This window comes from Nycticebus coucang, chromosome 24 (genome assembly GCF_027406575.1).
Source record: "Nycticebus coucang isolate mNycCou1 chromosome 24, mNycCou1.pri, whole genome shotgun sequence".
Lineage (NCBI taxonomy): Eukaryota > Metazoa > Chordata > Mammalia > Primates > Lorisidae > Nycticebus > Nycticebus coucang.
Window position 1 is genome coordinate 21,360,656 of NC_069803.1, and position 12,473 is coordinate 21,373,128.

The following is a 12,473-nucleotide window of genomic DNA, read 5'->3' on the forward strand; positions in this document are numbered from 1 at the left end:
GTTTGGTCAAAGACTCAAAACCTGCAATGGCTCTCCCTCTCACCCTGGTAAGAGCCAATGTACTCACACTGGCTTAACAACTTGACCCCATTACCTCTCTGACAATATCTGCTCTACTCTCTCCTTCTCTCAAGCTGCTGTAACCCCATTGTCCTCTTCATAGTCATTCCTCAAATAGCCCAGGCCATGTATGCTGGCTGTTTCCTCTTCCTGGGGTACTCCTCCCCGGGATAAATACAAGGCTCATTTCCATTCCTCCTTCAATTTTTCTTCAAACATTCTCTCATTAAGGCCTGCTCCCCCATTCAAGATCCTCCTCTTCTTAATTTACTCAGTGGAATTATCGTGTTCCTTGTATTCATTATCTTCTTCCTCCCTAAATGCATGGACTTTACCTAACAAATGCAATCAGTGTAACCTGGCTTATTGTACCCTCAATGAATACCCAACAATAATAAAAAAAAAAGAAAATGTGTTGTATTTTTGTCTTTTTTGTTCATGATTGTAACCTCAATGTTTGGAGACTGCCTGAAAGTAGTAAGTACACAACGAATACAATGGATCATCCTTGTTCATGGTTTTTTTTTTTTTTTTTTTGCAGTTTCTGGCCGGGGCTGGGTTTGAACCCGCCACCTCCAGCATATGGGGCCGGTGCCCTACCCCTTTGAGCCACAGGTGCCGCCCTTGTTCATAGGTTTTCATCCAGTCCTATTGTTAGGTCTGTTTTGATGTTCCCTGGTCCTCAGTTCCAATGTCAGGAATGAGTACTGGTACCAAGTCCAGCTGATGACAGCATGATCACACATACAGAGCAATCTTGCAAATGCAGCATTTATTGCAAAGCAAAAGTATGTCCCGGAGGGAGAGATGGGCCATTCTTTGAGAATGGAGAAGACTGTGAAGTCGGAACACACACTGTCCTTTATATGCTCACTAGTTTGTCCTGCCTCTCTCCTGAGTGGGATTGGTTACCATTTCCACCTTTGGATGATGGACAGGGGTGGGATATCTAACAGTATCTTTTCTATGCATGTGTCTTCCCAGAATCCTTCATGAAGAACCTTGATGGGGGAAAAGGTAAACTATAATGCTAATTAGATGGTAATGAGCCCAGATCACTTAAAGCTGCTAGGAGCTGTTTACTGCTCGTGGTAGGAAAAGTGTCCAGCTACAAAGTGAAGTTTCTCTTTTGCATTCTGCTTTGTTCCCCTCTCCACTTTTAGCCACTTCCTCTATCTGCCTTGCCACCTGTTTGTCCTCCACTCAGGCCTAACGCTACCTCCTTATGTGGCCACGGCCATACGCATACCCACATCCATAGAGCATCTGCAAGGTCACGTTCATGGTGTTTAATGACCACTGATGCCTGGGCACTCACCAGGCAGAATAGACACAGGTCCTGACACTCCCAAAGGGCAGTGTGTCCTGCTATTGTCAGGCACTACCCTTTTGACTATACAGTCTTTGGGGAATTAGAAGCTCCCAGAGGGTAGTGGCTCCCTATGAACTGGTCCAGAGGCTTTTCAATATTTTAACAACCAGTACAGCCACATTTGAGAATGCACACACAGAAATGCTTATCCCTTTTTGTGCAACATATTTGTCTCTGCCTTCAAATAGAACAAATGGTTATTATCTTTAGCAGGAAAGTATCTTCCAGAATCTTTCTTCTGCAAGGAATAAAGAGATCTGGGTCTTCACTCCAGTTTGGCCACTGTCTTGCCTTATGACTTAAAGAAAGTCCCTTAACTTTTTCAGACTTTTATTCACCAGAGCAAAATATTCAACCAAGCAAAACAGTGGACTAGACTATTTCTTTACATATTTTTTTCCAGTTCTGTCTTCTAAGAAAGGGAGAATGATGAGAAGAAAGAGAGTAAAAGAAGAGAAAGAAGAATGGTGAAAGCTAACATCTTCAACAGCCAATAATAACAGTCTACTTAATTTGTCTGGGATTTTACTGCTTCTTGAGCATTTTCATTACACTAAGACAAACTGTTTGCTGAGCACTAGAGTGCGTGTGGATTCTCGGCAATAGGAAGCTCGGAGCATATAGCGTAGCCTAAGAGAAGAGAGAGACACACGTTAAAATCAGAGTGGAAAAAGATTGATGAGGGCTTGGTGGATGGGGAAGTTTGCACTGCGGAAGCAGGATGGTGCTCAGACCTCAAAGGTCACAGCATTTGATATTGTAGAATTTCTTGTCTGAGCATGGAATTCCTGGGTCATTAATTTTTTTCCCCCTCAGGACTTGGAGGTTTTGTTTCTTTCTTTTCTGGACTTGCTATTGCTCTGGAGAAGTCTGAAGACTGAGGTTTTCCTTCTTTGGAGGAGTCTGGATTTTTTTGCCTGTGTAACTAATTATTTACTAATTATTTAAATAATTGTCTTTATCTTGTCATTTCAATAGTGTAACCAAGACATCTCTTGGGTCTTGTCGTTCTGGGTAAGTATTTCCTATGAATGGATAGACTTCTTCAATTTATTCTATTTTCTTTTGTAGTTCTTCCTTCATTTCAGGAAATGTTGCTTTAGAATATCTTTGAATAATTCTCATCTTTGAGTTCTCTGTTTCAGGAATACTTTTCACCCATCTGTCGATTCGTTCTCATCTTCCCTCAATATCTCCTACTTTATCTGTAATCCTGTTACCTCCCCCTTTCTTTCCCTTTGCATTCACTCAGGAATTTCATCCCAAGACTTTAATTAAAATTCCAGCCATGTCTTTTCTGTGTTGGCTGCTCTGATTACGGGTTTGGGGATGAGATCATCTGTCATGGTTCTCTGTCAGTTTCTTCACTTCTGCCGTCACTTTTTCGTTCTGTTCTCTTGACCTGTTGTCTTTAAGCCCTTTGGAAAACACAGGATCCATTTTATTATCAAGTTATCGCATCGTCTGAAGCTCCTGCAGGAACTTTTCTTCTCATCCTTGCGTCCTGTTTTCTGATGAGTTATTTGACAGAGAGTCTGACTGCAGCTTATGCATTTTTTCTTGGTCTTCCTGTGATGGGTCCCATGGTCATCATGATGTGTCCACTCCATCCCCTCCTCACGCTAAGTGTGGGCAACTCCGACTGTCATGGTACAGTGGGGTCAATGCTTCTCAACATTTTTCCAGTCTTATTGAGACATTTTTGGTTTCCCCTCTGAGGCACTTTTAGGAAGTATTATGTTCTCATTACTTCTCAGCCCCCAAGGTCCAGAATCAATGGAAAAGTTTAGCAGAAGCTGTGTTCTGTTGGGTAATCTGGGTCCTAGTCTTTCTTCTGAGATTTAAAAAAATACCCCAAGTTAGAGAATACCACATTTGAACAAGAGGGTTTCCCACTTGTGTGGGGAAATACCCTGTGTTTTAGAATAGTCTCCTAATTTAGACTGGAAGTAAAAAGAAATTGGTGAATCTGAGTCTCCAAGTACTTTTCTGCCCCTGTTGAAAGGGCCAGTTGTTTGGGATTAACTTACCCTGATTTCCTTCGGTACACTATGTAGCCAGTAATGTCACAGAGCTTTCTGGGGGCCTCAAATAGAATGTCGCACGTACCTAATTATCAATGTGCTCTTGTAAGTAGTGAAAACATATTAAGTATGATTACTTTCCTGCAATGGTAAATGGATATTTTCTTTCATAGAACATTTCTTTACCTTTGCCTTGAGCTACCTACTCACACTTTAATTCCATGCCTTTCCGAATTAGGTTGGGTTCTTGGGGTTTTATTAACTGTAAGGTTTGTGTCCTATAACCTGTTGGGTGCAGGGAGGGGAAGGAGAAGTGTTAGGGCTTGTGGTGAGCCATGCCCAAGTAGTCAACTGGTTTCCTTAGCAACCACTTCTCAAAGTTTATGACATGGGATCATATCTTGTTCACTCCTGATTGCTGGTGGTGGAAATTTTGTTGTTGATGTTAGTTTAGATAGGTAATAGGGTAGGATATTGTTTATCTTCTTCCATTTATGGTGTTTATCTGGAGGTTCAAACAGGATTTCAGGGACAGATAGGAGAGAGGTAGGTACCGTGGCAGGGGCCTGAGAGAGGGAAGGGGCAGAGGTAGGAAGGAGCCAGGGAGGGCGGTGCAGGGCATGGTCTGGGTAGCAATGACAGGAGAAGAGGACGAGGAAGTTTGTCAAGAAGAAGCCAGACTTTTGTGGCTGGTCATAGGAATTTGGAGCCCAGGGTGAAGGATCAAGGTTAGTGGTAGAGCTAAGACTAATACTTGGCTGTTGGTCTTCGCCTGTATCCTGTGAGATCACCTGTTGGCATGACGTCTCTCCTGCAGTGAACCTATAGGCTTTCGTTCCCTCATGGCCCAGAGCTTCTGGCTGGCGTGAATGTACACCTCTTGCTAATTTCTTCCTTTTTGGTAAAATAGAGACCACAGGACAGGGAGACAAATACAGAAGATTACAGTTCTGCCCAGTTTTTATTGAAGGTTTCTGTTTTGCTAGAGAGAGATATGGCTGGGAGAGCATCTGGTTCTCTGTGTCCAACTTTTATATACTACTGTAACTTGGGAACCAGACAGCCCCAAGAACAACTTCCTAATGACCTACCCATAACCCAGAGCTCTAACATAGAGCTGGGCATCAGAGATAAAGATGATTAATTCATGATTCCATAAGTGCTGTGCCTTTGTTCTTGAGGTCCAGGTACTATTTCTCTGACATTGAAAGATTCCAAGGTCATTGAGCATCAATGTCTATCCAGAGCTAGGGTTGATGTCTGGCACATACCAGGTGCTCAGAAGACATTCCTTAATGAAGTGAAGAAAAGATAGATTAGTCAGACAGCAATCCTGAAGTCCGAGAATATCCCTCGTGTCCCTCCCTTTCTACCCATCCTATCGCTTTCTCTAATTTAGCATCAACTTCTTCCAAAGAAGCTTGGATCTGCCAGTGGAATGAGGAATCATCTGGCAGGCGGGTTATTTTAAATCTTTAATAGACATATTACCTTACATTATGGCTTCATCATCCGCCCCTCAGCGTGAGCACAAAGAGAGCATCTATCACAATTAGTGTAACATCCTGAACACATAAAAAAGATGAAAATGTGTAGCTATACTGGGTGTAAGGAAGCCCAGCCTCTCAGTGGATTTTTGTTAGATCGTGGGCTCCCAGTGAGATGGGGATGCTGCTCTTCTTGAGCCAACAAGGGGAAGAGGATCTGTCATGAACCCAGAGTTTTCTTCTGTCCATCCTCCTCCAGGAAAGCGGCCTGCCCACATTGAGCTGAGGCTGTAGCTGTCCTCTGCAAAGCTCTGCTCTCATTCTGTAGTTGGCCAAGCAAAAGCCACTGGCCAAAACTTAATGTTCCTGGGTGCAGGGTAATAATAAAGGGACATTTTATCTACTGAGACAACTCTTGTTTGAGGCTTTGCCACCTCTATTAGCTCACCATCAAGTGAAGTAGGTATTACTGGTTTTTTCTTTTTTGCAGAGGAGGAAACCGAAGCTTAAAAAATGTCTATGAATTGCCCAGTATTCTATAGAAAGTAAGAAGTGGCTCATACACCCATTGATCTGTTTTCAAAGGTTATTTTCTTAGCATGTGGACAAGACAAGTGTTTTCAGAACTCAAGTTAGAAGAAGAGGAGAAGCAGCTCCAAGCTTGGACACAAAAGTGATGCAAGTCACTTAGAGGCCAGCACCTGGTGACCTTCCATCTCTTTGCCCTTCACCTGCGGGCAATGCTTCGTAATGCCCTCCAAACCATTGCTTGTCTTTCCTTAGTGTTTGTGTGAATTTATGTATGCATATAGGTAATTATTTACCTCCCTTTGGATTCATACAGGGCTGAGTTAATCATACACTTCAGTTCTCAACACTATCTACATCATTCATCCCAAGGTCCCTCTCTCATTTATTTTCCCCTGTTCAGGCCCTGATTCTTATTCCCATCCTCCTTACTTGCCTAGACACCTACTCTGAAGTGCTAGATATATGTCCTTCTGGATATAACACCTTCTGGTGTTATATGGGCACACGTGCTGTGGTTTACATAATGATATTTTGTTATAGACTTCATTTTGCTTCTTAATTTCTCCCTTAACATTAGGTATTGAGATTTAGCTACGGTTGCTCCGTGGGCATCAGGATCACTGCTTTTAACTCCTGCATGCTGTGATGATATGAATGCACACATTTATTTGTCTCCTCTCTTCCTCCCCAAACAGATGCTCTCAATCACCTTTGACTCCTGGATACCACAGAAGGTACAATAATTTAACCAATATCAACATCCTTATCCCCTTAGGAGCTCCACCAAACTTTATCTTTCTATTATCCATTCTTTGCTTTTATACAATCATCTCACTTGTTTATATTTTCATCATCCTTTGTCTGGTTATTACAAAGATCTCCCTGCCCACAGACACTCACCTCTCCTGACACTAGATTCTGCTCGTGTTAAAGGCTTGGAGAAGCCAGTTGTCCACCTGCGCTTGGTCTCTCAGCTCCTCCAGCAAACGTTCCAGTCCTTTGCTGCTGAAGCCACAGTCTAAGATTGATTGGTCTAAGTCTGATTAATTGTTGCAAAAGGGGTTTTCTATCTGGTTGGGTTTTATTGTTCTCAGCTGCAGAGGGAGGAGTTGTAGTCTATTCATCTCCCAGCAGAGCCCGTCCTCTGGGTAGCGCATATATAATGTGCTCAAAGAGCTCTTTGGAGAGCTCACACATACTGACGTCTGGATTTGTGGTTAGTGGGTTCTCTCTCTCTGTGCCAGGAAAGAAGTCTCTCCTAGAAGCTCTGGCTGAGTGGCAGGTAGATGAAGGCTCATCACCTGTAAGTGGGCATGGTCCTGGAGAGTTGGCGAGGGTGGGCCAGGGAGTCATGAGGAGGCTTCTTGCCTTTTCCGTGCTGTTGGGTGCTAATTTTGATACAATGTACTATTAGGCATGAATTGGCCTCAATTAATCCTTGGTGACAGGCATGCTGTGCAAGCATACTTATTTTAGCCTATGTGCTAATGTTCATGTGCATGTGTGTGGAATGTGTGTTGGGTGTGTGTGTGTGCGTGTGTGTGCTGGGGCAGGGAGTGGGAGGATAGAGGCATGGTAGAGCTGGTCTATGCCATAGTTGCTTTGAAAGGACAGAGCACAAGGTGGGGCTCAGATGCATACCGCTCCCAGCCACCTAGCCTTCCTCTTCCCCAGTGTATCCCGAGGATGGCAGGAGCAGATGGAAGGATCATGTGGTTGTCTGGCCTTTCAGGCAGCCAGAGCAAAGTGTGCTGGGCAGTAGGGCTAGAGGGGCCTGAGGAAGCAGCGCCTCTCTCTAGGGCTGTCCATTCATCTGCATTTTACTCCTGCCTCTACTACCTCCTTCATTTCCTAATCATTTTCCTGAATCCCAATTTTTTTCCATTCATTTTGCTTTCTTTTTTTTAAATTATTTTTTATTAAATCATAACTTTGTACATTGATGCATGTATGATGTTCAGGGTACTGCTTTGATATACAATGTGAAATGCTTACATTGCACTAAGTAACACATTCATCACAATTATATTCATTTCTTAATAGTTTTGAAAGGTACCATTGCATCATGCACATTATGTGAGGTCCCCCAAATAGCCTCTTTTCTCCTATATCCCCCCTCCCTCTCCTCTCTCTCCTATTCCCTTCTACTTTCTGGACTATAGTTATGTTTTGCCATTCATATGAGTGTGTAGGTGGTTATATATTGATTTCATAATAGTATTGAGTACATTGGCTACTTCCCCGCCATTGTTGTAGTATATGTACACCATGGAATACTATGCAGCCATAAAAGATGGAGACTTCACATCTTTAATGTTCATTTTGCTTTCTTCTCTAAGTATGCCTGAATGTATTTACCTTCTCTCTCCTTTTTCTTTTTCTTTTTTTTTTCACCCTCTCTCTTCTTAACGGGGTTACTGATTTGGAAATTCCTTCTGCATTCCTGATCCCGTTTTCCTATTATTTTCTTCATCAATAGATATAATGCTGTAGCTGGACCAGTGGTCACTCATCTCCCAACTACATTTCCTATGCTGTTTGCAGCTAGGTGTGGCTCATGACATTACATGGACGATGAGAAATGAATAGGAGTCGTGTGTGCAACTACTGATTTGTGACTCTAAGGAGAACAGGCAAGTGCTGCCCTCCCATCCATTTTCCAAGCTCTCCTTTTCTCATTGGCCAGAATGTGCAGCAGCTGGTGGAGAGCTGAATTAGTCACAGCTGGCGGGGAGCTGAATTAGTCATCTTTAGACACCCATGGAGACCAGAGGTTGAGTTTGGATGAGCAAGATAATAAAGCCACCAACCCTAAAGAGCTGCCATGGCTGTCTTGGCATGCTTGTGCTAGGGTGTTTGTGTGGGAGAAATTAGTTTCTGTTTTGTTATCCATCCCTATATTTTGACCTTCATTGGAACAGTCAAACCTGCATTCTAGTACACAGATCCAAGTTGTCCAGTCTCATAGTGACCAAATCTGGGGATGACAAATTCATGATTTTTAAATATATATTTCTAAAGTGGAATTCCTTTAAAGATATATATATATATATATATATATATATATATATGGCTTCTTTTATATCTATCTATCTATATATATATGGCTTCTTATACATCTTTATATATATATGGCTTCTTTTTAAAATATATGCACATGAACTTTATGGCCACCCTGTATTTATATTTATTTTTAATTCTTGTGTGCACGCAATAGTTACATATCTTTATAGGGTACATGTGATGTTTTCATACAGGCACATAATGTGAATTAATCAAAGCAGGGTTAATGGGGTAATCATCATTTCAGACATTTATCATTTCTTTGTGTTAGGAATATTCCAATTCCACTCTTTTAGTTATTTTAAAGTCTACATTATCTTGTTGATTACAGTCGCTTTGTCGTGCTATCAAATATTGCTCAGACCATCTAATTGTGGCTTTACACATATTTACCATCTCCACTCCATCTCTACATCCCCGCTACCCTTCCCAGCCTCTGGTAACCATCATTTTACTGTCTCCATGAGATCAATTGTTTTAAATATTTGTCTTCCACATTTAAGTGAAAACATGTCAGATTTTTGTCTTTCTAAGTTTGGCTTATTTCACTTAACATAATGTTCTCCAGAGCCATCCATGTTGTTGCAAATGGCAAAATTTCATTTTTATGCTATATAGCATTCCAGTGTGTGTATATGCATCATAATTTCTTTTTTTGTTGTTGTTTTGTTTTTTTTTTTAAACTTAAAGAGGAGTCCTTTTATTGAAGAGCTGGCCAGCGACTGCCTCAGTGTCCCAACATGGGGTTTCTGAGAGCAGCCCCGAGTGCTTAAGGGGTGGGATTGTTAAGGCTTTGTCTGCATCCTGGTTGGCACACAGGATGTCCAGCTGCATCTGGATAGGGTAGCACGCAAGCATTGTACAGAAGCAGAATCTTACATTTAGTTAGTCTTATGTCATACATCGTAGTTTTAATATTTTACTCCTGTACACTTAGTTTCAGTACTTTCCCCCCATACATCTTAGTTTCAGTATTTTCCCTGCCTGGTATTGTTTAAAAGTCAGTCCAGGAATAGTTAGTACCTCCAGGTCTGTTTCCCAGGGAGTTAGCCAACCAACAAACTTGGAGTGAACTAGAAGCAAGAAATTAATTAGTACTTTCCCATCTATCTTGGGAGTGAACTAGACTTATTTCCTTTCTTTTCTTTTTTTTCTTTCTTCCTTTCCTTTCCCTTCCCTTCCCTTCCCTTCCCTTGCAGTCTGGAAATTTGCCAGGAGTTAACTGCTATTTTTCCATTATAGCCTAGGCCTGACACCTTTCTGTCTTAGCCTAGGCCCACCAGGGTAGGCCCCCCTAGGCCCTCTCTGCAGATGTTTTCCGCTCGGATCTCCTTACCTGAAAATGAGTGATTCACTGAAGTAATGACTTGCTTTTAACCTAGAGTCTCAAAGAACCATGTGCTTGATTGTGTTTCTAATGTAAATTTAATACAGTTGCTGCCTTAGCACCCATTTTTAGGCCTGAAATCAGTCGTTGAAAACCCAGTGGTACCCTGTCACCTTTGACCTGTTTAAAACCTCCCATTTCTGAGTGGTTGTCTGTCATAGAGCCACTTATTTCTCATCCCATCAACCCCAAACCCAATGTATGCCACAGCTGCTAACCTTGATTAACCTCTGTCAACATCAGAGTCATTTAAAAAACCCAACCTCTCTGGGTCTGTAAGTGGTAAGTTTCATGCATTTTGGTTTTATCTCCTGACCCACACCCTAAAGCCTAACATTTTTAGGGTCAAGGCTTTCCTAGAGAACAGCTATCTTTACTTATGGCTACTCTTTCTTTTTCTTTTTTTTATTGTTAAATAATAGCTGTGTACATTACTGCAATCAAGGGGTACAATGTGCTGGTTTCATATACAATCTGAAATATTCTCATCAAACTGTTCAACGTAGCCTTCATGGCATTTTCTTAGTTAGTGTATGTAGACATCTGTATTCTGCCTTTAGTAAGTTTCGCCTGCACCCATTCTAAGATGCACCGTAGGTGTGGCCCCACCCATTACCCTCCCTCCACCCTAACCTTCCCCCCTCCCTTCCCCTTCCTTGGCCCTTTCCTCATAGTCTTGTGCTATAGTTGGGTTATAGCCTTCATGTGAAAGCTATAATTTAGCTTCATAGTAGGGCTGAGTACATTGGATACTTTTTCTTCCATTCCTGAGATACTTTGCTAAGAAGAATATGTTCCAGCTCCATCCATGTAAACATGAAAGAGGTAAAGTCTCCATCTTTCTTTAAGGCTGCATAATATTTCATGGTATACATGTACCACAATTTGCTAGTCCATTCATGGGTCGATGGGCCCTTGGGCTTCTTCCATGGCTTAGCAATTATGAATTGGGCTGCAATAAACATTCTGGTACAGATGTCTTTGTTATATTGTGATTTTTGGTCTTCTGGGTATAAACCTAGTAAAGGAATTATAGGATCGAATGGCAGGTCTGATTTTAGATTTCTAAGTATTCTCCAAACATCCTCCCAGAAAGAACGTATTAGTGTGCATTCCCACCAGCAGTGTAGAAGTGTGCCCTTTTCTCCACATCCATGCCAACATCTCTGATTTTAGGATTTTGTTATGTGGGTTACTCTTACTTGGGTTAGGTGATATCTCAAAGTAGTTTTGATTTGCATTTCTCTGATGATTAAGGATGATGAGCTTTTTTTCATGTGTTTGTGCACCTGTCTTCTTTAGAGAAGTTTCTCTTCAAGTCCCTTTCCCACCCTGAGATGGGATCACATGTTCTTTTCTTGCTAATACATTTGAGTTCTCTGTGGATTCTGGTTATTAGACCTTTATCGGAGGTATAAACTGCAAATATTTTCTCCCATTCTGAGGGCTGTCTGCTTGCTTTACTTACTATGTTCTTGGCTGTGCAGAAGTTTGATCAGGTCCCAGTAGTGTATTTTTGAAGCTGCTTCAATTGCCTGGGGAGTCCTCCTCATAAAATATTCACCCAGGCCGATTCCTTCAAGAGTTTTCCCTGCACTTTCTTCAAGTATTTTTATAGTTTCATGTCTTAAGTTTAAATCTTTTATCCAGTGAGAGTCTATCTTAGTTAATGGTGAAAGGTGTGGGTCCGGTTTCAATCTTCTACAGATTGCCAGCCAGTTCACCCAGCACCATTTGTTAAATAGGGAATCTTTTCCCCACTGAATGTTTTTAATCAGCTTGTCAAAGATCAAATAACGGTAAGAGGCTGGATTAATCTCTTGGTTCTCTAGTCTGTTCCAGACATCTACTTCTCTGTTTTTGTGCCAATATCATGCTGTTTTGATCACTATCGATTTATAGTGCAGTCTCAGGTCTGGTAGTGTGATTCCTCCTGCTGTGTTTTTATTGCTGAGTAATGTTTTGGCTATTCGAGGTTTTTTCTGATTCCATATAAAATGAAGTATTATTTTTTCAAGGTCTTTAAAATATGACAATGGAGCTTTAATAGGAATTGCATTAAAATTATATATTGCTTTGGGTAGTATAGACATTTTAACAATGTTGATTCTTCCCGGCCATGAGCATGGTATGTTTTTCCATTTGTTAACATCTTCAGCTATTTCTTTTCTTTAAGTTTCATAGTTCTCTTTGTAGAGATCTTTCACGTCCTTTGTTAGGTATACTCCCAAATATTTCATCTTCTTTGGCACTACTGTGAAAGGAATAGAGTCCTTGACTGTTTTTCCGGCTTGGTTATTGTTGTTATATATAAAGGCTACAGATTTATGGGTGTTGATTTTGTAGCCTGAGACATTGCTGTATTCCTTGGTCACTCCTAAAAGTTTTGTAGTAGAATCCCTAGTGTTCTCCAGATATACGATCATATCATCTGCTAAGAGTGAAAGTTTGATCTCTTCTGACCCTATGTGGATACCTTTGATTGCCTTTTCGTCCCTAATTGCAATGGCTAAAACTTCCATTACAATGTTAAAGAGCAATGGAGACAA